Source organism: Bos mutus, chromosome 5, assembly GCF_027580195.1.
Source record: "Bos mutus isolate GX-2022 chromosome 5, NWIPB_WYAK_1.1, whole genome shotgun sequence".
NCBI lineage: Eukaryota > Metazoa > Chordata > Mammalia > Artiodactyla > Bovidae > Bos > Bos mutus.
In genome coordinates, this window is record NC_091621.1 from 96,467,411 (window position 1) to 96,472,833 (window position 5,423).

The following is a 5,423-nucleotide window of genomic DNA, read 5'->3' on the forward strand; positions in this document are numbered from 1 at the left end:
AAAGTAGGTAAAACCTTCTTCTCAAGCTAATTATGACAATACTTTGGTAAAAAAATTGGCTTCCCTGGTGGCTTAGAGGTTAAAGCGTCTGCCTGGAATGCGGGAGACCTGGGTTCGATCCCTGGGTCGAGAAGATTGCCTGGAGAAGGAAATGGCAACCCACTCCAGTACTCTTGCCTGGAAAATCCCATGGACTGAGGAGCCTGGTAGGCTACAGTCCATGGGGTCGCAAAGAGTCAGACATGACTGAGCAACTTCACTTCACTTTGCTACAGCTTCTGGGAAACGGCTTCCGCAGTGGCTCGGTGGTAAAGAATCTGCTTGCAGTGCAGGAGACACAGGAGATGCAGATTTGACCCTGGGTCAGAGAGATCCTTTGGGAGAAGGAAACGGCAATCCAGTCCTGTATTCTTGCCTGAAAAATCCCATGGATAGAGGAGCCTGGGAGCTACAGTCCATGAAGTCACAAAGAGTCAGACGTGACTGAACACACAGCACAACACACAGCTTCTGAGAACAGGGTCAAACATTCTCTAATCTACCATCCATTCACACCACTCTTTTTTAAGTTCTTTTTTTTTTTTCCCCCCAATTTATTTTTGACTGCACTGGGTCTGCATTGCTGCTCATTGGCTTTCTCTAGTGACGGCAAGCAGGGGCTACTCTCTAGTTGCGGTGCACAGGCTTCTCATTGCTGTGGCTTCTCATTGCTGTGGCTTCTCTTGTTGTGGGGCTTGGGCTCTAGAGTTGTGTCACACAGGCTTAGTTGCTCTGTGGCATGTGAGACTTTCCTGGACCAGGGATTGAACCCGTGTACCCTGCATTGACAAGCACATTTTTAACCACTGGACCACCAGGGAAGTCCTCACACCACTGTTTCATCCCACTTCCCTGAGTCTGGCTCTTCCCAGCCTTGTTTACTCCTCTCTATGCTGCTGCTAAGTCTCTTCAGTTGTGTCTGACTCTGCGAGACCCCATAGACAGCAGCCCACCAGGTTCCCCCGTCCCTGGGATTCTCCAGGCAAGAACACTGGAGTGGGTTGCCGTTTCCTTCTCCAAAGCATGAAAGTGAAAAGTGAAAGTGAAGTCACTCAGTCGTGTCCAACCCTCAGCAACCCCATGGACTGCAGCCTTCCAGGCTCCTCCATCCATGGGATTTTCCAGGCAACAGTACTGGAGTGGGGTGCCATTGACTCCTCTGACTCCTCTCTATAACAGAGGGAAAATCTTTTTGCCCAACTCTAAGATGCTTGCAGCATACCTATGTCACAGCCTTCTCTCACTGCAGTATTTTCCTTCCCCCCTTGCATAATCTTTTTGAATACAAGTCTCTTACTAAGTCTGTAATAGATATGCTTTGGACAAACCAGAAATAAAAGAGAACCCTTTAACTTCATTTATGAGTAATCTTTTTTTTTTCTTTTTAATATTCTGATTTTATTTTCAAGTTGTCAGAAAAAATAAAAATATTATGTAATGAATACATTTAAAAAAATTTACTGGCGTATAGTTGATTTACAATGTCATGTTAGTTTCAGGTGAACAGCAAAGTGAATACATATATCCCTTCTTTTTTCCCATATAGGCTTTTCCCATATAAACTATTATAGAGTATTGATGGAGTTCCCTGTGCTATACAGTAGGTTCTTATTATCAGTAGTTATCTACTTTACATATAGTAGTGGTATATGCATGAGCATCTTCTGATAGTAGAAGTGTTTTTATAAACTGAATATTATTTGATTCTTCAGTCCCCTGATGGGTTTCCAGAGTGCATTGAGCATTGTGACCTCTGACAAATAATGAACTGGGTTGTTGTTGTTTAGTCAATAAGTTGTGTCGGATTCTTTTGTGACCCCATGTACTGTAGTCCCGTCAGGATCCTCTGTCTATGGGATTTCCCACACAATAATACTGGAGTGGGTTGCCATTTCCTCCTCCAAAACAGGGTAGATTAGTCTAAGTTAAATGTCTATCATGGAGAAGGCAATGGCACCCCACTCCAGTACTCTTGCCTGGAAAATCCCATGGATGGAGGAGCCTGGTAGGCTGCAGTCCATGGGGTCACTAAGAGTCGGACACAACTGAGCGACTTCACTTTCACTTTTCACTTTCATGCATTGGAGAAGGAAATGGCAACCCACTCCAGTGTTCTTGCCTGGAGAATCCCAGGGATGGGGGAACCTGGTGGGCTGCCGTCTATGGGGTCGCGCAGAGTCGGACATGACTGAAGTGACTTAGCAGTAGTAGTAAATGCCTATCATGTGTTAGGCACTGTTGTAAGTGGTTAACATATGCTATCTCATTTCATTTTCCCAGTTTCCCAGTTTCCATGTACTATTTTTATTTTCTTTTACAAAAGAGGAAACAGGCACAGAGAAGTTAAATAACTTCTCCAAGGTCCCATAGCCAGTGTGAATGGTAGACTTGAGCAGCACAGTCAGGTCAGTCTGAAGCCATGGTTCAGCCATTTAGCTACCATGCCACAGGCTTCCCTTGGGATGACCTCCTAGGATGCTCCTTCTGACAGCAGGGAACCTGAGGATAAGAAGCATGTGGAAGAAAACAAAAGTTTCTACCGCTGTCAGCTGGCAACCGGCCTGGCCCCCACAGCTGGGAACTGGTTTAGTACCTACCAATCACAAACCTTTTCTCAGAAAGGCACTGTCTCCTGAGAGCCCTCTGTGGAGTGAGACAGAGACCATTCTGCAACCATGCCTTCAGCACAAACCAAAGCAGCTCTTAGAACCACTGCTGCTGCTGCTAAATCGCTTCAGTCGTGTCCGACTCTGTGCGACCCCACAGACGGCAGCCCACCAGGCTCTCCCGTCTCTGGGATTCTCCAGTGTTCTTGCCACTTCCTTCTCTTAGAACCACAGAAACAACCAAACTCCCGCGCCTCCTGCCCCGCGCCCTCACCCCCCCACCATTTCCTAGCTAACACGAGTAACTACCGCTTCCTTATGGTTCTTTTTGAATGAGGGCGTTAGCTTGATCCTGTTCCTGTCATATCTTTGATGAAAATCATTAAGATACTCAATCACCAAATTACCCCTCCTTTCTGACCACACCTGGTCCAGAGCAAGCCTCACCCTGATGAACCGAAGTGAAGCGAAGTGAAGTTGCTCGGTCGTGTCCGACTCTTTGAGACCCCGTGGACTGTAGCCTACCAGGCTCCTCTGTCCATGGGATTTTCCAGGCAAGAGTACTGGAGTGGGTTGCCATTTTGAACTCTTCCCTAAATCATCTAACAGAAACCCAAACCCTTTTATGAGTCCCTCCCAATTCCCTCCTATCTATGCGGCACAATTCCACGGCGTTTACAGTTACCCTTGCTTTATTTTTTATAGTGAAAAATCACAAGTTCAGAATTAAGTGCCAGGCATTGTGGTTTTGACAAAGAGCGTTTCCTTGGGGGCTAAGACGCAAACGGTGTCTGGACGGTGGGGAAGGGCACAAAATATGGAACGCTTCAGGAATTCGCGTGTCATCCTTGCGCAGGGGCCATACTAATCTCTGTATCGTTCCAATTTTAGAATCAGATCAGATCAGATCAGTCGCTCAGTCGTGTCCGACTCTTTGCAACCCCATGAATCGCAGCACGCCAGGCCTCCCTGTCCATCACCAACTCCCGGAGTTCACTCAGACTCACGTCCATCGAGTCTGTGCTGCCAAAGCGAGACCACCCTTGCTTTGTTTGACTATTGGTGGGAACCTAAGGGGCTGGTGGCTTTAACGCAGGACTGTAGTCCGACTCGATGGACATGCGTAAGCTCTGGGATTTGGTACGGAAAGGAAGCCTGGAGTGCTGCAGTCCATGGGGTCACTAAGAGGCGGACGGGGCTGAGTGAACTGAACTGTAGTCCGCCGAGGGCCCAAGTTTGATGCTTTCCCATGCGCCACCTGGTGGTTACCTTATGCAATCGCAGGAACTTTCATCTGGGCTGCTTCCTCAAAGGCCACTCCTTTGCCCCTTTTCAGTTTACCATTCCTCCTCCTTCCCTTTCTTCCCCCTCGCTCTCTTTTTTAAGGCAGACGTTTTTGATTGTTTTCTTTTTTTGCCTGTATTGAGTCTTCATTGCTGCTCGGGCTTTTCTCTAGTTGTGGTGAGTAGGGCTACTCTCTAGTTGCGGTGGGAGGGCTTCTCATTGTGGTGGCTGCTAATTGTGGTAGCCTCTCTTGTTCTGCAGCCTGGGCTCTAGGGCGTACTGGCTTTAATAGTTCCAGCACATGGGCTCAGTCGTTGCAGGTCCCAGGTTCTAGAGCACAGGCTCGGTAGTTGTGGCCCTTGGGCTTAGTTGCTCTTCGGCATGTGGGCCTTCTCTGATCAGGGATTGAACCCCGTCTCCTACATTGGCAAGGCGATTCTTTACCACCCCCCACCCCATACACATCTGTCCCCAACCCCCGCCCCCGCTGGAAAAGGCTTTATTTCCTTTGGGATAGTGTGAATGGTTGACCATACTGAACAAGTTCCTCTAACTTAACTTATCTTTGACTTAATTTCACCAGCTGGGGAATCTCAAGCTTCAGCCTTTACCATCCCTGCGCTTTCTCTATATACCTGGAAACGGAGGAAGGGTCAGCAGAGGCCTCCGTGGGTACAGTTAGGCTCCGTCTGGGGGAATAGGAGCTCCAGAAGCATCATCTCTACCACAGCTTCTCTTCCCAGAGTTTACACCCTTGAAATAAGGGATAAACTGCTCAGGTAAATTATTGTTTTAATATTCCCAAATAAGAGGCGCAAAAGTCACCAGAAATATTCTGGGCTAGTGCAGAATATTGGCTTTACATTTAAAAGTTTATTTTTGTTGTGACTTTTATTACCTATAATAAAACGTGTCCTATATAATAATGCATGGCTGTGGCCTAGGTGAAGTAACGACAGCAGCATGTTTCTTTTTTTTTGTCATATAAATATGTTTATGGTGTGGAAACTCAAATAATCATGATGATATGACTGCAGAAGACTAAAAGCAATGACCACTCTAGACAGTGACACAGTAATGAAAAAGGTTGGCATCGTCATGTAAGAACTTCCATTATAATTACACCACAAGAGGTTTCTAAGATGTTGTGATTGGAGCACATTAATAGACTTTCCTATGACACTGCTTTAGCTACTTCCTAAGGCAATCCTCTCCTATGGTAAAACCGATATGATTTTTTAAAAAAATCAGATTTGTATTTTTTAAAAGATATATTCAGGTTATTTTAGAAAATACAAAACCAGTTTTACTTGATTAAATGATAGGTACTTTTAGTACATGATGTGGTTTTTCTAACACTACTGCAAAGGCTGACTTTTATATGTCATTTTTTTAATTAAAATTTTTTTTTAATTTGGCTGTGTCACATGGCTTTTGGGTCATGAGGCTTGTGGGATCTTAGTTTCCCTGCTGCTGTCACTTCAGTTGTGTCCG

The 5,423-nt window shown here is 45.9% G+C and overlaps 1 pseudogene; it reads right to left on the reverse strand.

Moving 5' to 3' along the window:
* Positions 1-3,456: 3,456 nt before the first annotated feature.
* Positions 3,457-3,555, reverse strand: LOC138988100 (U6 spliceosomal RNA; annotated as a pseudogene).
* Positions 3,556-5,423: the final 1,868 nt, after the last annotated feature.